General features: G+C 46.1%; 1 long non-coding RNA gene across 1 annotated transcript; it reads left to right on the top strand.

Annotated features, from left to right (window-relative positions):
• The first annotated feature begins 402 nt into the window (after positions 1 to 402).
• LOC110147870 (uncharacterized) lies at positions 403 to 12,894 on the top strand. Its single transcript, XR_002316989.2, has 3 exons — positions 403 to 466; positions 10,696 to 10,836; positions 12,237 to 12,894. It is a non-coding gene; the product is annotated as an uncharacterized lncRNA (long non-coding RNA).
• Positions 12,895 to 21,819: the final 8,925 nt, after the last annotated feature.

Below are 21,819 nucleotides of genomic sequence, written 5' to 3'. Positions count from 1 at the left end.
TGTTGCCATGGAAACCACATCCTGGTATTTACCTTCTCTGGTCTCTGTGGTCCAGGCTCTGGGCACTGGAATATGGATGTGTTGATTTCAGGCTGATCTCTCAGTGCCAGTGCCTTGACAGCTGTAAATGATTTTGAGCATCACCTTTGCTTGTAGGCGTATGAATTTGTGCTTCTGTGTTAAAACAGTCTGGATTCTCTTTGAATTGCTGATGTAGGTGAAGCACAATTTCTTTCCTGTGGCCAGGGGACTGAGGAAAGGTTAATAATCACCTACTGTCTTAAGAAAGGGCTGTGCTTCACAACTGGGAATGAAACTGCTTGGGGACCTCAGTCCCTCTACATCACAATGGAGCCTTTTTGCTCTTTCCCAGGCCCCTGCAGGGCCCACGTGCTGGTCACAGGGAAACACAGGGAGGATCTGAGAGTCTGTGTCACTGGGACCCTAAGCACCTCTGACTCGAGGGGTAAGTGTCTCATGCCTGCAGGGAGCCAGATGTCAACCTCGTGGTGGGATCTGAGCAGGACCAGACCAAGGATTGTGGAAATGGAGCTTTTGACAAGTTCATCATCAGGACTGGGACCTTGACTCCTCCTTGACCCTAATGATATCACCATGTCCTTTGCAGCTGCTTCTGGGACATGAGAGGGGAGGGGCTGTGGGCCAGGCCTGAGGTCAGCACCAGCGGGTGAGGGGGAACCTTCACATCAGGCCCTGCTTCCCAGCCTTTCTCTGCTCCGTCTCTCTTGATGCACAGCTATCAGCACTCCAGGCTGAGATGTGTCCTGATGAGGCTCATTAATAAGGTTTTTTCTAGAACACCTGTTCCCTGAAATAGAGGAATTGACAACTTAGCAGAGATGCAATGAGATTAATATCCTCCTGCTGAACATTATATAGGGTTTCAAGGTATACATGATGGATGATTACAGAAAGCTGTGGGTAGCAAACAGTCTGGGTTCCTTAGTGAATTTGATCAACAAATTTGATCAAGAATTTTACCTCTGGCAGACACTCTGATGGGCCCTTGGAGAGCCCCAAGGATGGCCCCTTCCTGCTCAGCAATTCCTACTTGGGTCTGCTGGGGCCGGCAGGCAGGTGAACCTAGCTAGTTTTAAATCCTCCTTCATCCAAGATTAGCTATGGGGCTTAAGAAGCCATTTTTCACCTGAAACCAACATAATATTATAAATCAACTGTATATCAGCAACAATAAAGGAATTTGTGAAGTGTAGGGAAAGAACAAATTAGCCAGGATGGCGGTGGTCAGGCTCTCTCAGCCCACGGCCTCTCACTCTCACCCCCGGTTTGTAAATACATGGTTATGTAACGGCTGAGCTCACTTATAGCACGGCGCATGCGCAATGCCCTATATAAACACCACCTGAGACGCCCTTGCTGGCTGCATTATGGCCGCGTTTGCTGGGTGAGCCATGAGATAATACAGTGTCTGCTGCTATGACTGCCATGCCAGTCAGGAGAGAATAAACATGTCTGTGGTTCCTATGGCTCCTCAGGTTTTCTTTCAGCTTCCTGTCCTATCCTGGGCTCAGCGAACAGAGTACACAGTGAGATACAGCAAGACAAAAAGAAATCACATTTCATTTCTCCAGGTAGACGTCCCGTGAGGAAAGGCTATGAGACTACCCAGTTCATAGGGCCTATGAAGATAAAACAGGCAGGGCCCCCACAGAACTAAGGAGTGTTTGTTGGTCTGTCAATTCATTCTCTTTGCTCCCACAGTTCCATTTTAGCTCTGTCAGCAAACAAATGCATGTTTGTGCAAAACACACTGATACTTGTTATTAATTTCCACATGCAATCTGCCCCAGAGTCCACTGTACTGACAAGGAGAACAACATGGGTAGTTCAGGGATGGGAAGGGACAGGTTTGGTATCCAGACCCCTTCCTGCCCTGGCCCAGGTTCTGACCTTGAGTCCTTCCCTTGATATGGAGTCTTGTGATTTCAAGTGACAAAAAGAATCCATCTTGAAAAGGACTTAGGTTAAGAGAGGAGGAAGACTTCTCCAGTGGGTCAGCGTTAAAGAACCCGCCTGCCAATGCAGGAGACATAAGAGATGTGGGTTTGACCCCTGAGTCGGGAAGATCCCCTGGAGGAGGACATGGCAACCCACTCCAGTATTATTGCCTGGAGAATCCCATGGACAGAGGAGCCAGGTGGGCTACAATCCATAGAGTCACAAAGAGTTGGACACGATTGAAGTGACTGAGCATGTACGCAAGAGAGGTGGGAGGAGAGAAGTTGCCCTCGGGACAATCTACCAGGAGTTCCAATGGCATCACCAAGGAGCCCTCACTTTATTTAGACCCTCCTTCCTTCTCAGCAGCTGCAGTCTCCCCAGTGGAGTTGAAATGCCTGCTATGTGCTTCACGGCTGCATGTCTTTACCTTTTGGCAAATTCAGAAAATAGTTGATCTTCTCTTACAGCTGCTAAGAAGTCTGAGGCCTGACTTTTGTTAACAAAGGTGACCCATGGGTCTTCCAAAAGCCAGTCACTGTGCCTGGGAAGGTAGGGCTCCGGAGAGGTGTGTATATGCTGATGGTATGCTGATGGGCTTAATCCTAGATCACAGTCCACCTCCCTGAACTGGCAGTGGGGGGAAGGTTCACCCAAAACACATGGTGGAAGGGAGGAGCTCCCCAAAGAACAACCAGACTTGCTGGTCTTGAGAAGGGAGCTGACTCTGTGCAGGTGAAAACAGCATGTGTGCCCTGTAGCCTTTGATAGCTCTATCTTCTAGCTTCCACTGAGAAAATGAAAACCATTCTCTTTCACAGAAGTGACATAAAGGCTAAAAAGGGTGTCCTGTAGAAGAAAACACCAGCCTACTGCATTTTATTGCCTAGGATTCGGAGAGCTATGTTCTTGAAACCAAGATGTCATTCGTATTTGTATTTCTGAAGGCCTCAAATCCCACGTTTCTGATAGTTTACAGTTTAAGTAACCTTAGAAAGAAGTGTCATTGTTTCTGGTTTTAGAAGCTGTTGGAGCAAACCCTTGTCCAAAAGACATTTCTGGGCTCAGCACGGATTGTCAATGGCACAGCCTTTCGAAGCAGGCTCAGCTACCGAATCACTTGGGTGCAAATTTACCTTGCCCTCCACACTTGGTAAAAGTGACATTGATTCTTCCTTGATTCAGGAGAAAGTGAAATCGTTAGTCACTCATTCATGTTCAACTCTTTGTGACCCCTTGGACTGCAGTTGGCCAGGCTCCTCTGTCCTTGGAATTCTCCAGGCAAGAATACTGGAGTATGTTGCCATTTCCTTCTCCAGGGGATCTTCCTGACCCAGGAATCCAACCCAGGTCTCCTGCATTGCAGGTGGATTCTTTACCATCTTAGCCACCAGGGTAGCCCCTCAATTCAGGAAAGTTCTATAATATTCATACATCCTGAGGAGCATATACTCTGCACTTTTTCTGAACTGGACTGGATGCACTCCAATCCCACCTCATATGGTTATTAAGAAGAGTGTTGAGAAAAATTCAGTTAACTATCAAGATAGGAAGAAAAAAGGGAATTTTACTCAAGCCAAACAGGATTATAAGTGGGAAGCAGATTCTCGACAAAGCTGTGAGAACTGTCCCACCTGTTAAAGTTGAAGGCACAGTCATATACATTTTTGAGACAAAGGATCATACATCAAAATGACATGCTGTTATTTTATATAAAGTTCACCAAGGATACATAGTCCAGGTAAATGCACAGAAAGTGAAGAGCAAGTCATCATGACCCTCTACGTAGCTGGGAAAATACACCATTCTTTTAAGAAGTTGCATTGGTAGCATCAAAAGAAAGACAAAACAGTATTTATGGTTGAGCAGGCACTCGCATCTTGGAGGAACTCTGCTTAATGTGTAATGCAGGCACACGCTGCACATTAGGGAGGGAGGAGGTCCACGCAAACACAGGGAGAGAATCTTATGTTTAGTATTTTCTTTTCCTACCTTAAAATATAAATTTTATTTCATCACCCAACCCCCCCCCCCAGCCTTGAACATTAATCTTTCAATAGAAAGCATTAAAGTGGTCAAATCTTTGGTCCCCCGAAGCCAGGGTAGCTGCTTACCTGCTCTGGTTCCATCATGTCCCTCGGTGCCAGGTCTTAACAGCCCAGTTCTTTCTTTCCTTTTAAAAGGTCTAGTAGAATGCTTGACATAGTCTGTGAGTCAATTTTAAGTTGTCCAATAGGACTGATGCCAATTTTATCCTTTATGTGCATGCCCATTATTATTATAAAACTATAGATATAATCAATAGTCTCAAGTCATCTAGATATCATTATTTTACTTGAAGTTTTGCATATATATTGAGACATACAAGAGATTGTTTTTTATAAATTATTTAGAACATAATCAAGATAGCCAACAACAAATAACAAAGTAAGAAGCAGAGACTTCAGTCATGAATCCCCAGAACTGAACCATTAATCCAAGATTCATTTAGAAATAGGACTCTTCAATGGAAAAATTTGATTTTGTGTGTGAGTCAACACTTGGTTATATTGGAAGGTTCATCTGATATAATAGCGCAACACTGTCTAGATTATAGCATAAATTTTTCCTTGCAAACAAATCTTAAAAATCAAGGATGGTTTGGTTTTGAAACATTATGTTTCATCATAAAAATTTCAGAATTGAGTAGACTAATTGAATGTAGTAAACAAACATGGAGGTGTATTCTGATGGGAAGTCATTTTGTAAATTATAGGAATATCTGAAGTCAGTGAAAAGAATTATGACAGGCTCATATTGGTCTTGTATTGACCAAGGAATTTGATGACAAATCCAACAATCAGTTAAATTGCTCCTGATAGCTATACTTTGTGATACTGTTACTAAAGAGTCTTCTTTACATGCTAAACATTGGGACAAAAACATAGCTAGAAATGAAACAACTTTTAATTTTGATAAAGAGACACACATTGGGCTTCCCTTGTGGCTCAGCTATTAAAGAATCCACGTGCAATGTGGGAGACCTGGGTTTGATTCCTGGGTTGGGAAGATCCCCTGGAGAAGGGAAAGGCTACCCACTCCAGTATTCTGGCCTGGAGAATTCCATGGACTGTATAGTCCATGGGGTCACAAAGAGTTGGACACGACTGAATGCCTTTCATTTCACTTCACAACTGAATTGGTAGCATGGGTCTTACAGGCTTAGTCTGGAATTGTGGGTCAGCTGTCTGTTACTGTTGTCATTTTCTTCTCCTAGCTTGATGATACCTAGGTATTAGAAACAGAGGTCAACCTCCACTCAGGTGAGGGGCCTTTTTAAAATGAGAGATGTGAATCCATAAATTAATGTCTTTCAGTTTGGCTGTACATGGGTTTGATTATAATACCGGATATGGTTCTTTCCATCTTGTCTGTAAATAATCTTTTCTTTGATGTCTTTTCCAATAAACAAAATCTCTAGGTTGTGAGCCATGGTCTTTCCCATCTTCTGGGAACTCACTGTAAAAGTAGTTCCATTTTTCAGAAATATTTCAATAAGACTGTGTCAGTAATGTGATACATTTCCTTTGAACCATCAGTGTGTTAAAGAATATACATGCTTGAGTAACAGCAACTTTTGTTTCATTGGGTCTAAACCGTATTTGTATGGCTGGGTCAAAATTCCCCCTTTTGTTGCTATATCTGTTTCTCTCTTTAGTGGTAATCTCTTGAGCCCATAGAGAGAAATCTTTTATTGGGTTAGCAAGGTTAATGGAGAGCAGTGGACATTCTCAAGACTGGCAGGATGGATATTTAAAACTTCCTGTTTGGCTGCAGCATCAGCAAACTGATTTCTTTTAGTTTTTAATAATTGAATACCTTACTGTTTTAATAATTGCTAACTGTTTGGCAGCTGTATATTTGTAAGCTTTTAAAAAAAATTTTTTTTAATAAGTTGTCCTGAGGAGGTTAAAAACCTCATTGTTTTTTATAGCATTACAAGCTGTGTGCCGCTTCAAAAGTAGCACAGCTGTCAGTATAATTAGTTGCTGTCCTCGCCTTTAGATAGTTGACAAGCTAGACTTAAAGCAATTAATTTGGCTTGTTATGCTGATTTTGTTTCCGATAAATAAGTTTTCAATTATGTCCACTGTGGATGTTATTGTGTATTCACCTTAATAATGTCCCTGTTCACCCTTTAAGTAGGACTCCTCTGTAAATTAAATTAGATCAGCCTTATCAATAGGGGCTTCTTGTAAGTCCTTCCTGGGAGCAACAAAATAATCTGTTAACAAAATATATTTGTGGTTGTTTCCTTTCTGTACCGCTGGAAGCAAAGTCGCAAGGTCAAGGTTATTACAAGGAACAAAAGAAGTATTAGGTGCAGAAAGCAACAATACTTCACAAGAAGTTAGTCAGCTTACAGACTTGTGTGAGTGTGGTGAGAATTTAGAAGAGATTCAAATGAGTGTGGGACATAAATAGTGATAAAAGGCCCTATTACTGTTTCCTCAGTAGCTTATATGAGAGAGCTGTTTCTGAAATTACTTTCATATAAGGTGGAAGTCCTTTTGCTACTTAGTCTTTCTAGCAAAAAAGCAAGCCATCTACAAATATTTTGGTAAAAAAAATCAGAATAAGACAATAGCTGTCTCTAAATGACAAAAGACTCAACAGGCCTGGTTAAAGACCCGATTACAACGTGACTGTCGAGGAAATGTGGCCATATTTGATGTAGAACGTTTTAAGATAATAACTACAACTATGACTGACAACATACCACGACATTTCAAATTTTAGAAACTTTGTTTAATTTCATATGTTAATAATATTTACTCATACAATATAATTGAAGAAGATTTATTATTATTCATTTGACAATGTTTCTCAGTTGGAATTCTCAGATTTCATTCATAGGACAAGCTAGGTTCTGGAGATCCAGGATGACTAAGAACCACTTACTGATTTCAAGAGGCTGGGTTGAGAGGGTCTCAAAAGTGCTATAAGGGGATGTGCTTGAGCTGTAGGATGGGGCCCAGTGATTCTAGAATCAGACAAGCCTGGATATGGCCCCAAGTTCTGTGCCCTTGAGCAAGTTATTCAAACCCTGAAAGCCTCAGTTTCCTGATCTGTGGCACAGGGATAATTAGATGACCTAATTCTCTCTCAGAGAGTTGCTCTTGGCCTCAAGAAACAGGATAACATGCCTAACTCACGTTTAGTACACAGGATATTTACTTCCTTCTCATCACAAGAAGCCTGGGCAGACTACATGAGTCTGGCCCAGTCCAGGTTGTGCCAACTCCGTGGAAAGCGGGGAGAGTGTATTCTCTTTGAGCCCGGGGGCATGGGTAGGAGGCTGTCTGGTTGGAGGCGCTGCCTAGATGGGCAGACAGGAGGCTGAGGGACCTCCGTTCTCATTCCTGAGGGGCATGTCACCCAACCCATGTCTGCACTGGAGCACGGGATTCACTCACTTTTCAGACTTGCCAGTCTGTCCCCAGTTTTGCAGCAATAACAAATAGCCCCTTCCTCCTGGAGGACTCCCACAGACACTTGCCTCTCGTTCTTGCCGAGTGCCATGTGGTCAGCAGGGATGTCCTCCATGCGGTGACTGGGGGATCCCTACTCCATCCAGCCTCTAAGGCTCCCATCTCAACTGAGCTCCCAGGGTAGGGGGGTGGTGGGATTGGGACCTTGTCCTGGCCTGTGTCTCTCCGCGGTCTCTTGTCCAGGTTAGAAGGCCTGGAGCCCCTTGGCCTGGGCGATGCGGGCCAGCTCTGGCTTATCTCTGGGACCTCTGTGTGATCACCAACCAGGCTGAGAAACGGGTGATGATGACCACATTCTCTGGTCGTCCTAGGACAGTAAACACAGGGTAAACACACAATAAATGCTGCTTGCTCTTATGTGCATTTCAGCATAATGTGGCAAAACAAGCAAACCAAAAAACCCTACATAATTTGTTTTCATGCATTCAATGCTCCCAGCTGGTGTGATTCTGCAGCATGTTTGATTTTCAGTGTTTTTGTTGCTGTTGTTCAGAACAGTCCCATGGTGCTGGGCTTGACTGAAAAGGCAAGCACAGTTGTGGGCTCCTCCCCAGCCTGTAGCCTGTGGGGCGCCTAAGGTCACCCTCCCGGGCTCCCTTTCCAGACAGGGAGGGCCGTCCTCGGCCTGCATGACTACAGCCTGTGCAGGTTGGAGCAGGGGATTGAGGAGGGAGGCAGCTAGCTGAGGAAAAGCAGCTATTTGTCGAATCCAGAATTCAGTTCTCAGGGATTTCTGTGATGCTTATTAAAGGGCGTTGGCCATCTGCAGCCCTTCTTCTTAGGGTATCCTTGGGATGGATTAGGGGTTTGTCTGTTCAGGGACCCTGGTTCTATTCCTGGCCAGAGTCTCCTAATGCCTACTGGCTCAGGAAGCTCCAGCTGTCCTCCCAGCGGGACATCCCTGCGTGTTTCCTGGGGGGCTGCTCTTCATCCGAGAAGTGTGTAAGGAAACTTGGTGCTGTTGGGGGCAGGGGTGGGTGCTGTGCTCCCCTCAGCTCTTCACAGTTCAGTGTCACTGGACCCTGTGTTTAAGGCTATTATTTAGAGAAAACTAATTGTCAAAGGAGGGAAGATATGGTGCACTCGGCTCCCAGGGGGGTTTCCCTGGTGGCTCAGACGGTAAAGAATCTGCCTGCAATGCTGGAGACCTGGATTCGATCCCTGGGTTGGGAAGATCCCCTGGAGTAAGGCATGGCAACTCACTCCAGTATTCTTGTCTGGAGAATTCCATGAACAGAGGGGCCTGGCAGGCTACGTGTAATCCATGGGGTTGCAGACTTGGCCATGACTGAACAACTAACCACAGCACAGCAAGCTCCCAGGGGCTTGTTAAATGTTAGGTGAGAACTGGGGTCAGTGTTGGCCAACATCTGTAACTGGACAGAAACCTCTGTCCTTGTTTGGAGAGCTAAGCTGAGAGGCACATGCGTCCAGATGAGAGAGGCAGCAAGTCGATGGTGAGTCACCTCTGTGGGGGCCCAAATGATTCCATGTCTCAGGGATATTGGTGCAATGTCTCAGTAATCATTTACAGGTTACTTAGTACCTACTGTATACCTAGTCAATGCCATCTCAGTTCTGCCTCAAACCTCCATGAGACAAGTACTTTATATACCAGATAGGGTACTTTGGTTTATAAATGACAGAAAACTCAACCTAAAATGCCTTAAATAAAAGTGTATCCCCACCCCCACCCTGGCGCATGTGCTTTGAAAGGTTCATGGATACACTAGCTTCAGGAACAGTTTGATCCAGCATCCAGTTGATGTCACTTGGCAACATTTCTCAGTTCTCTTTGGAAGCTGGGCTCCCTTCTCAGTCAGTCTCTCCCCTCAAGTACGAAAGTCACTCCCAGAACCTCACTTTTCAGGGCTGACAATCTAACAAGGAGAGGTGTGAGTTTTTGAACCAGCATCCTCTACCTAATCCTGTCACCCCTTCTTGGGTCTTACTGGATTGTGTGCTCACCCCTGAATAGTAACCACGGCCCTGAGGAATGCAGAGCACTGACTCAGTCAGGCCTGAAAAGCAAGGCTTCCTTCTAAACCAAGGATGGAGTTGACGGCACATTACAGGGGCTGCGAGTGGGAAAGGGGGACGTTGGGAGACTTTTACAGGAAAAGCATGAAGAGCCTCTGAGGGACAAGACAGCAGATCTCCACTGAAGAGGAGTAAAATATGCCACCTCCAAAGATGCCACCTGGCTGTAAGGACCATTCTGAGCTGAAGGCAGTCTTTCGTGTTTTTTACTTTGTTTTTGTTTGAGGGGGGCTTTCTTGGGGAGGGGGGTTGTTTTCTGTTTTGTTTTTATATCCTGAAGGTTGTCTTGAAGAAGCATATACCAAAACAGCATTCTGGCCTCCACCTGTTTCCTAAAAGCAGGGCACACATTTATAATATTGTCTTCTCCTCCCCTTTCTAATAGGAAGAACCAGAGACAAACCTAGACTCCTCCCACCCAGAGACATCCTGGGAGGAATCTGCCTGACAGATCTCACTGAGTACTCTTTCTTTTCCATCAGTCCCCCCATGCGCTTGCCTTACAGCTTGCCAGCCTAGAAACTCAAAGTCTTGTCACCTCTCCAAAAGCTTATCATTCCTTTAGTTAAGATGCTTTGTAAACCTAGCTACTAACAACTATTTTGAATTACTCATCACTGAATATTCTGGTGCCCTTGTTAATAAACTTCTGTTTGTTTCTCTCCTGTTAATCCATCTAGTCAGTCTGATTTCCAGGGCTCCAGCCAAGGAAGCTAGATATGTAGAGGAAAAACACACTTCTTTCTTCCTCCCATCCACCAGCACGCTACTATTTATCACACCATTTTATAATTAGGAAAATTAAAGTTCAGACAATGTGCGTGATCTCCCTGAGGTTACACAGCTGACTGAGTGAAATTGCTGAGATTCTGTCCCTAGGCATCTTAACTCTGTTATTTGACAGCTTCCTGAGCCTCAACTAGATTTTTATTTGTGGTCCAAGACTACACTGTGGCTCTCTCAGTATTCCCTATAGGTGGCAGAATAAAGTTTTAAATAGAGTAGGGTTCAGTAACAATTGAAAAATTCATCTAAAAAAGATCACTGTCTCAATAATTTGAAGTTTAATATTAAATTTAAAACCCATTTTCCAGCTGAATGCCTTCCTTTGCCGTTTTGTAATAATGTCCCTTTTATTTCCAAGGATTGCTGAGGCAGTGAGTTTCAAAGATTCCATGATGCCGGCAACCAGTTATATTTCCCCGGAGGAATCAGGACCACTGACTCTCCCAGGATGTGTCAATCTGTCGCCTGAGAGAACATCATCTATCTCCAGCACAGACAGGTGAGCTCCTCTTCTGTCATTCGCTTTTTCATTTAGGATATTCGTCTGTTCACATGCTCATAAAGACTTCGATGGTGGTGGTGACCGATTTGGAATTCTGCTCCCCCAGGAGGCCCTTCCTTTTCTTGATCATAGTAGAAAAGCCCCAGTGGCAATGAGAACTAATATCACGATGTGTGTGTGTGTTTATTCGCTCAGTCACGTCCAGCTCTTTGTGACCCCATGGACTGCAGCACGCCAGGCTTCCCTGTCCTTCACTATCTCCAGGAATTTGCTTAAACTCGTATCTACTGAGTCGGTGATGCCATCCAACCATCTCATCCTCTGTCGCCCTCTTCTCCCCCGCCATCAATCTTTCCCAGCTTCAGGGTCTTTTCCAATGAGTCGGTTCTTCACATCACATACCCAAAGTGTTGGAGATCTCGGGGTACTGATGGGTAAAAAGCATCTGAGGCCAAACTGAAGATTTCACACAGTTATGTAGCAGCTAGGAATATTTCTATGAATAGAAATAATGTGTTTTAGGGGGAGGGAGATGTGCTTTGGCGGGGAGTGGAGATAAATTGGCCAGTTCTCAGTCGTCTTGTGTAACAGCCAATGGCAAGTGAAGGAATGCCTTCTGCCTAAGAGAAACAATTGAGAGCTTAGAATAAGCCATTATGTTTGCCCTGATACATCTAAACTTTAATTTTTTCTACAGTGAATTTCTTTTTAAATGGATGAAAATACTCAAGTCATTGTTAATGTGAATGTGAACCATCTACTCACTCTTTAAAAAGTTTTCTCCTACCCTATTTGATGAGTAATGTCCTCACAAAGGAGAAGGCAATGGCAGCCCACTCCAGTACTCTTGCCTGGAAAATCCCATGGACAGAGGAGCCTGGTAGGCTGCAGTCCATGGGGTCGCTACGAGTCGGACACGACTGAGCGACTTCACTTTCACTTTTCACTTTCACACATTGGAGAAGGAAATGGCAACCCACTCCAGTGTTCTTTCCTGGAGAATCCCAGGGATGGGGGAGCCTGGTGGGCTGCTGTCTATGGGGTCGCACAGGGTCGGACACGACTGAAGTGACTTAGCAGCAGCAGCAGCAGCAGTCCTCACAAAAATGGAGATTGTTTTATATCTGCCATCATTACTGCCACTAGGACCATCAGCATCTTTGTTTGCAGGCAGCACAGACTGCCTCAGTTGATTTCAGTCGGTTATGGCAAGACCTCCACAAGTTCACATAAGGGGTTAATAGAGTGGAACATCCAAGTAAGGTGGTTTCTGGTATCTCCCCAGAAACAGAAAGTACATGATGCACCCAGAACCCAGAGCTGAGGGCTCAGTGGAAAAGAGACTTTTTAAAGTAACAGAAAGCTCCTTCTTCTCTCTTTCCTCATTAAAATGGAAGATTCCAGACATCAACTCCAGAAATGTACTCAGACCCACCAGCCTCAGTAGTGTATTTAACACAAGGGGCAACCAACACTGGCGAGCTACATTCAGACAATGAGCCATGAATCTGGTCTTTCTTTCCACCAAGAGTGAGATTCAAACTTGCTGTTTCACCAGACAGAGAAGAAAAAGGTATGTCTTTTTCCCCATCCTTGCTCATTTCAGACCATCCAATGAAGCTTCGATCAGCATGCCCAGGTTTTCAAATCAAAATCGATTTGTATTTGTTTAGGAGGAGTGAAGCGTATTCACTGATTCAGGTATGTTCCTTCTGGGCTGTTTCATCACCACCTTTGGAAAAACATGTGAGATGGGGTCCACGGATGGACTGTGACCTGTCCTGCAGGGAGGTGAAATGCCATGATTAGAACCATGTCCTTGCAGAGTAGATCTGCGGCTAAAGCACTTATCTGACAGGTCTTTGTTCATTGGTGATTCACAGTGATTTTGCCCTCCAGGATTTCCAGGGGTCGGGTCTTTAGTGTCTTGAGGACACATTTCCTGTGTCTGGAGAATGATGCATCCTGGTGGGAAAGTGTGAGGCAGGGCAGACCGCTTCCTCCTCTTGGCGGGTTCCTCGTGGTCCAGGCTGAAGTCCCGTGGAGCTGGTGAAACTCTTCAGGACCTGCTGGTGCCTGTGGTGAACAGAATGCAGCAGGCACTGCCGGTGGCTCTTGCCAGGGAAATGCAAGATCGACGCTAAAAAAAAAAAAAAAAAGATAAATCAATAAAATTTTTTCCAGAAAAGCTGAGAATTCTGCATTTTTCATTGATTTTTCAATAGGAAAATACATCTGCAAAGCAGCCCATTGTGTAGTGCCTGCTACCAGGGCTGTGATCACGGGCAGGGGTTCTTGACTTATAAAGACATTTAATAAGTGTCCTTAATGACTCAGAGAAGTAGCATCCAGTGCTCTTCAGAGAAGCACGTGCAAACGTGGAGCAAAAGCATCTAGAGGGGTCAGAGGAGAGGCTGCCTCACGCGGTTCACACAGGAGCCCGGGTCCCCCCTCCCCCCCATCCCCCATGCCCGCCCAAGATAACAGCCCTGGTGCCAGGTGCTACACAACGGGCTGCCTTGCAGTTGTATTAGTCTATTGAAAAATCAGTGAAAAATGCAGGATTCTCAATTTTTCTTGAAAAACAATTATTGATTTTTTTTTTTTTTAGCATCGATCTTGCATTTCCCTGGCAAGAGCCACCTGCAGTGCCTGCTGCATTTAAGTGCAGTCCTTGTTCCTAGAACCACATCCCTGCCCACCACTTGGTCTGTTACCTTCCGGGACTCCTTAGTCACTGGAACTTGAACCCTGCTTCTTGGTGGCAATCACCCCATTGCTTTCCAGTATGTCCTACCACCACCTCCCAGTGGCAATGGACCTTGAAAAATCCTTCCTTTGGCCCCACACCTCTACAGAGCCACTGCCTCCTTCCTTCTTTCACCCGGTCTCATTGGAAGTATCCTTTCATATTCCACCTCCATTTCCACCTCTCCTCGCCAGTGAATCCACTCCATTTGGTGGATTCCTTGCATTCAAGACAGACCCTTCTTGTGAAGGTCCCTGGCACCCTGCACCTCATTAACCCATCTTTCCCTGAGTGTCTTGCACACCGGCAGATTCAACACTGGTGCTCACTTCCTTCTCTCAACATCCTTTTGTTACTGAAAGTGACATCCAGCTGCTCGCTGCTCAGAAGCCAACACTTCAGAGACACAGTTGGTGGAAAGGAAAGTTATGTTTTATTTTGAAGGCCAGCAACTGGATAAGAGGGTGGACTTTTGTCCAAAGGCTGACCCCTCCCTGGCCCTGACAATCAGTGGGTAAGAGTTTTTAAAGGGGAATTTCAGGGGTGCACAGGTGGAGGGAGGGGGCTCCATGCAGAAACAGCGTGGTCAGCTCTGCCAGTCATCTTGAAATTGGTCATCAGTGGTCTGATCAGCACCATCCTGACTGTCTTCAGTACTTAATCTTCAGTTCCAAGGTTGGTTTGTTCCCATTTCTTTGAGGCCAGCTCTCAGAATTGTGGCAGTTTAGGTCTGTCTGATCATCATGCAGTTAGTCTTCCTCCTGATGGAGGTTCCAGTATTATACAAGAGAGTTCATAGGATAGGGACTTCCCTGGTGGCTCAGGTGGAAAAGAATCTGTCTGCAATGGGGAGACCTGGGTTTGATCCCTGGGTTGGGATGATCCGCCGAAGAAGGGAATGGCTACCCACTCCAGTATTCTTGCCTCCTAACTGGACTCCTGACCTCTACAGCTACTCCCCTGCCCCTCTTCACTCCCTGAGGCAGATCGAGTGACTTTTTGAAGAAAGAAATCTGGTCATCTGCCTCCTCTGCTGTGGGTCCTCCCCAGCTCCAGTCACGTATGGGGTGAAGTAAAGCCCATTCCTGTGGCTCCAAGCCCGGCATGGTTGCCTAAGCCTCTTCTTGCACCACTTTCCTCTTCTGTCTCTGCCTCAGCCACAGGGCCTTTGCACATCCTCTTCACTCAGCCCAAAGCACTCTCCCTCCCCTCCTTTATGGTCACTGCTGGTCACCACCTCATCTCGGCTCTGTTGTCATTCCCAGAAGGGTGACCCTCCTGGAGCAGGTGGGCATCCCTCTGCTGTCCCCATTCCTTGTTGGCATGTACATGCCTCTTGTGGTCACTCAGTTCATGTTTGTCTTCTCTGCTAAATTGTCAGCTCATGGTTTTTGTTCAACAGGCAATGCACAGCATACAGCATGCAATAGGAGCTCAACACATATCTATAAAATGAACTACAGGTAATAGTCCTTTGTACATGGAAATCAGAAGTTTGAAAACGCTAACGTTAGAAGTTCTAACAGTTAGAACTGGACATGGAACAACAGACTGGCTCCAAATCTGGGAAGGGGTATGTCAAAGCTGTATATTGCCACCCTGCTTATTTAAGTTATGTACAGAATACATCATGTGAAATACTGGACTGGATGAAGCACAAGCTAGAATCGAGATTGCTTGGAGAAATATCAACAACCTCAGATACACAGATGACACCACCCTTATGGCAGAAAGCAAAGAAATAAAGGGCCTCTTGATGAAAGTGAAAGAGGAGAGTGAAAAAGTTGGCTTAAGACTCAACATTCAGAAAACTAAGATCATGGCATCCAGTCCCATCACTTCATGGCAAATAGATGAGGAAACAACGGAAACAGTGACAGACTTTATTTTCTTGGGCTCCAAAATCACTGCAGATGGTGACTGCAGCCATGAAATTAAAAGATGCTTGCTCCTTGGAAGAAAAGCTATGACCAACCTAGACAGCATATTAAAAAGCAGAGACATTACTTTGCCAACAAATGTCCATCTAGTCAAAGCTATGGTTTTTCCAGTGGTCATATATGAATGTGAGAGTTGGACTATAAAGAATGCTGAGCACCGAAGAAATGATGCTTTTGAACTGTGGTGTTGGAGAAGACTCTTGAGAGTCCCTTGGACTGCAAGGAGATTCAACCAGTCCATCCTAAAGCAAATCAGTCCTGAATATTCATTGGAAGGACTGATGCTGAAGATGAAACTCCAATACTTGCCACCTGATGCGAAGAACTGACTTATTGGAAAAGATCCTAATGCTGGGAAAGATTGAAGGCAGGAGGAGAAGGGGACAACAGAGGAAGAGATGGTTGGATGGCATCACCGTCTTGATGGACGTGAGCTTGAGCAAGTTCCGAGAGTTGGTGATGGACAGGGAGGCCTGGTGTGCTGCAGTCCATGGGGTCACAAAGAGTCAGACACGACTGAGGGACTGAACTGAACTGAATGACAGAGCAGCTGCAGTGACTGCAGGAAGCAGGTCCAGGTGTGAGACAGCAGAGCCCAGGGTGCTGCTCTGTGTGGATCCTCCTGCACCCCTTCCTTCACTGTTTCTCTGCGGGAGGGGCTGGACTTCAGCTGTATCACCAGCCTGCATGTTTCTGTTCACGTTCAGGAAGAAAATGCCATGTGCTTCTGAGCTCATAATTTACTGAGCACAGACATTCACTTATCAAACAGGCTGGTGCACTCACTCATTTTAAAAGATTTGAAGATAAACCTTCTGCGAAGATCAGTCACTTGTGTTCTCTATTATCATCTATTAAAAAGAATGTGTGTAACAAGATTAATACAGAGTGGGCCCTCTACACCTGTGAGTTCTGCATCCATGGATTCAACTGACCTCAGATGGAAAATATCAGGGGAAGAATTCCAGAAGTTTCCAAAAAGCTGAACTTGGATTTGCTGCACAGGCAACTCTTTGTTGTTACTGTTCAATTGCTCAGTTGTGTCTGACTCTGCGACCTCATGAACTGCAGCACGCCAGGCTTCCCTGTCCTTCATTGTCTCCTAGAGCTTGCTCAAACTCATGCTCATTGAGTCGGTAATGCCATCCAACCATCTCATCCTCTGTCACCCCCTTCTCCTCCTGCCTTCAAACTTTCCCAGCATCAGAGTCTTTTCCAATGAGTCAGCTCTTCACATCAGGTGGCTAAAGAATTGGGGCTTCTGCTTCAGCATCAGTCCTTCCAATGCATATTCAGGGTTGACTTCCCTTAGGACTGACTGGTTTGATCTCCTTGCGGTCCGAGGGACTGTAAAAGTCTTCTCCAGCACCACCAGTTTGGAGGATCACATTCGTACATGACTACAGGAAAAACCATAGCTTTGGCAACTCTTTACATAGCACTTAAATTGTATTTCCAACTGTGTACATAGCATGTACCTCATTTTAGCTTTTATAAACAAATTGAGGTGATTGAAAGTGTGGCAGGGTGGAAGTAGGTTGTATGCAAATGCTATGCCAGTTTATATAATAAATATGCCAGTTTATATAATAAAAAACCTGAGCATCCGTGGATTTTGGTGTCCTTGGAGGGTCCTGGAGCCAATCCCCTGTGGATACTGGGGAACGACTGCAATTCACAATAAGAGCATGGCAAATATACTTTTTTTGACACACCGAACCTTTTAGTTGTTACAAGTGTACATAAATTTTATGAAGTGGTAATTATTAATATAATGTACATAAACTTTTTATTCTCATAGTTAATTATAATTGTGAAAGGCAGGATGATCACATGGAGAGTCACCAGACCACAACCCCTACAGAGTAAACTGTAACATTAAAGTGTACCCGCCACCTTCTTATTTGTCTAATTTTTTCTTAATATTTGTGCTGTAAACACAGGTCAGTGTGCTGAGTGTGATCTAGGCTTATGTCCAGCTCACCTGCATCAAGTTCTCAGAGTGATTTGTGCATTCTTACAATGGAGAGTCTCCTTGACTCCATCAGTTGGTGGTTGATTTACTTCTGTGATTTTCTGTGATTTTTTATTCCCACTGTTGAAAGACATGTGCATAAGTCACCACACCCTTGTCCATGGATCCAAATGGCCCAGCAGCCCGGGAAACCCTGCACCCCCTCATCTCCATGGAGACCAGTGTCTTCACAACAGGCCCCAACATCACAGCTGTCAGCTCGGGGGGCTAGAGGAGGATGGGCTGGGGCTGTGGCCACAGGAGGGCCCAAAACCCCACACCAAGTTCAGCCCTGGCAGGGCCGGGGTCCCGAGCTGTCCTGGGGGCACTCCACCGACAGCCACGGTCACTCGTCACTCATCTCTTGTCTGCACCTGGACTCAGCTCACCTTCTGTTTTGGGCAGGAGCACTGGTCTTCCTGGAGGCGAAGTGACTGCTCTTGTTCACCATCACAGAGCAGCCAAGGAGCTTTCTGGGCTTTCCTGGTGGCAGTGACTCTGAAGAACCCATTTTCCTCCTCCAACGGTGACACACGCCCTTCCTAAGGATACTGGGGAGGGAGCTGGAGTCTCCCCTCCCCTTCTCTGTCATCTGTATCCACGAGGACTTCTTGGTCATGTGTGAAGCAAACCTGCAATATACACAGAGGACACATACAGGCTCTTCTGACCCGCAAGGGGCAGGTTGGTTCAGGGCTGAAGTGATACCATCAGAATTGGTGCCCAGCTCCAAGTCACCACACTGATGCTGCTCTCAGACGGGGTGGCCCCCAGCAGTCACTGGGTCATGTCACACCTCCTTCACATCGAGCAGGACCCGCGGGGCCCCTCCCAGCTTCCCAGGCTCCTCTTCTCTGCCCTGATGGCATCACTGCCAGCCTATCACGGCAGCAGGAGACAGATGCATGCATAGTGGGCTCAGACCTGCATGAAGGGGAGACAGCACCCCACCAGGGAAATCAGGGTGCAGTGAACCAGAAAGCAAGTCAGTGTGTGCTGAACCCTGAGACTTTCCTGCAACCAAAGCCGGGGAGGTGGGCGCTGATCTTTTATTTGTCAGTTTTTCCACTAGAGCAGCTCGCAGGGGACAGTGGGGAACCAAGGAGAGGACAGAAACGTGAGCCGAAGCATAATGATAAGGGTCACGGCGGTTCAAGAGTCATGACCCTCCCAGGAAGCCTGGGATGCAAAGGGCAGACCCCTGAAAGCCCCTTTCCACTCTGAGCGGAACTGATGATCTTGGTGGAAAAAAAATATGAAACATGTTAGAGCACAAAAGCCCTTGTTATCATTCTCAGCCCTCTGGCCAGGTGTTAGGCAGATTAGTGCTTCACAGCATTTAAAAACCTACTGCCTCCTGATAGAAATGAAACTGTTACAGAAACAAAAATACCATCTCCCATGGAATGCAGTGTGATCCCCGTGGGGGCCATGCCTCCAGCTGAGAGTCAGTTCAGTTCAGTCGCTCAGTCATATCCAACTCTTCGCTACCCCATGGACTGCAGCACGCCAGGCTTCCCTGGCCATCACCAACTCCCAGAACTTACTCAAACTCATGTCCATCACGTTGGTGATGCCATTCAACCATCTTATCCTCTGTCATCCCCTTCTCCTCCTGCCTTCAATCTTTCCCAGCATCAGGGTCTTTTCCAATGAGTCAGTTGTTCGCATCATGTGGCCAAAGTATTGGAGTTTCATTTTCAGCATCAGTCCTTCCAATGAATATTCAGAACTGATTTCCTTTAGGATGGACTGGTTGGATCTCCTTGCTGTCAAAGTTACTCTCAAGAGTCTTCTCCAACACCATAGTTCAAAAGCATCAATTTTTCGACTCTCAGCTTTCTTCACAGTCCAACTCTCACATCCATATGTGACCACTGGAAAAACCATAGCCTTGACTAGATCGACTTTTGTTGGCAAAGTAATGTCTCTGCTTTTTAATATGCTATCTAGGTTAGTCATAACTTTCCTTCCAAGGAGTAAGTGTCTTTTAATTTCATGGCTGCAGTCACCATCTGCAGTGATTTTGGAGCCCAAGAAAATAAAGTCTCTCACTGAAAATAAAGTCTTTCCAGCTGAGAGTCATCAGTTGCAAACCCTCCATCCGAGAAGGTGTGTTCAGAGGTCTGCTTTTGTAGAGTGTGCTATTAAAACAGTATTTTACCCAGTTGGCGATAGCTTGAAAGAGATGGAGAGAGATTATCTGTATTCATCATAAACTCCTTTGGTTATACATAGACTGTAAAGCAGTTAAATCAATTAGAAAGCAGGGTTGTTGTTGTTGTTGTTTTTCCCTAATTATGGAAAATCTGTATCTCCTGAGAAGGACCACAGGACACAAGACCCAAATGATAAGAGTCAATGCCTGGGGACTCAACTAACCCTTTACTGTCATGAAGGACATCGTCCTGCAGCTCACTGCTCAGAGCTGGCCTCACTAGGGTCCTGGCTTTCCTCCCACTTTCCAGGAGGAAGACAGCAAGGTAGAGGAGTCAGTGCAAAAAGGACAAGAGGATCATTTTAGAAGCTCAGCTCCTTTCTTCTTACACGGAGAATGAATAAGAAGCTGAAACACAGTCTGCCGAAGGCCTTGGAGAAATTCAACCGTGCTGTCTGGAAAGACTGATGTCTAATCTATTTATTCCATGGGCAAGAGCCATCTGGAGGAACAATCCAGGAGGTCCAGAGTCACTGTTGATGTGGGTGGAGGGTGGAATCTACCCCTGGACCTCAGAGACCCTGGATGAGCCCCGAGAGGAATGCCTGTCCTGGGATCCTGCCCAGACAACACCTCGAGTGTTTGTTCCACGTTAAGATCAGAGCAGGCACCTGAGGAAGCCAATGGGGGAGAGGGTGTCACCTCCAGTGCTCAGGAAGACAGGAGGAAAGGCAACCCAGGGGACCGAAGGCCGAGCCTGAGGGTCCATGTCAGGGCTGGTGTTAGAGTCACTGTGACTCTCAGCGGCTTGTATGTGGGAAGGCAGCGTGTGTCTGCATGTGAACCCAGGAGAGAGCATGACCCAAGTGAGGCAGGATCACGCCAACTCTTGGGGGAGCAGGATGAAACCAAGAGACACCATCCTGGACACCAAAATGTGAGTGGTTCTGAAGTCAAGGAAATCACCCTGAGCTGGCCATGCTTTCTCCCCTGGTGAGCCCGTCCCTCACTGGACGTGGTATGTGCCAGGAGCTTCACTCTCAGGCCCTCAGAATGGACTGCATCCATCCGAGATGCCTAGAAGGATTCATGGATGGAGTCTTAGTCCCCTGGACTGCGGAAGCAAAATCCCACAGACAGGGCATCTACAAGCAACAAACATCTATTCCTTATGGTCCTGAAGGTTGAAGTCAAAGACCAGGGTGGCAGCCTGACAGGCTCCAGTGAAGGCCGTCTTCTGGGCTGCAGGCTGGCAACTTCTGCCTGTGCCCTCGCATGGCAAAGGAATGGGGAACTCTCTGGGGCATCTTTAATAAGGGCACTAACCCCATCCCCAAGGGCTCCACCCTCATGACCTATTCACCTCCCCAAGGCACAGAGATGCTTGGTGGAGAGAGTGGGGATTCAATATCCTGTGAAGTATTGAAGTCAACAGGTCAGATCCACTAGAGTCTGGTTCAAGAATCCCGTGGAAACTCTGAGCCACAGACAAGCAGAGGGAGGTTCTAGTGCTGAGGGACCAAATGAGTTTGCACACGTTAGCGTTCCCTCTGCTCTAGAAAACTGTTTGCTGTGGCTTGATAATTGCACCCACAGCAGGGCAGAGTCCAGAGCACAGCTGTGTCTTATCCACTGAGGTTTTAACTCCCAGTTCTGGGCGTTTGGGTTTCATCCCCTGTCCCTGGACTTGGTGATCAAGTACTTGAACAGAGCAGAACTCCAAATATTCCATGAGGAGTGAGAGAACATTCCTCTTACCCACCAAACAGAGGTGGGGCGGGAAGGATACTCCACACGGTTGGAGGTGCTGTGGGCTTCGTGGCTTTACATGTCGGTGCTGTGATTACTTTTCCAGTGTGACAGAGTAACTGAGGCTGAGACAGTTTGGCTCCGCCAGTTTCAGGCAACAGCTTGTTATCTAATTCCTGTTAACAGCCACTCTGGCTGGTACACAGGTCCCTGGAGGCTGCATCTTGTATCGATTAGGGGAAGACAGTCTTTCTTATCTGATACCTTAACTCCTTCAATCTAGCCTCAGGCCATCGATATGTCCAGACACTCCACCATTAGCAATGGCTGCTTTCCTATCTGATTAATTTCCTTAATAAGAAAATTATTT

Source organism: Odocoileus virginianus, chromosome 12, assembly GCF_023699985.2.
Source record: "Odocoileus virginianus isolate 20LAN1187 ecotype Illinois chromosome 12, Ovbor_1.2, whole genome shotgun sequence".
Lineage (NCBI taxonomy): Eukaryota > Metazoa > Chordata > Mammalia > Artiodactyla > Cervidae > Odocoileus > Odocoileus virginianus.
This window is presented reverse-complemented; position numbering and strand designations above follow the sequence as displayed.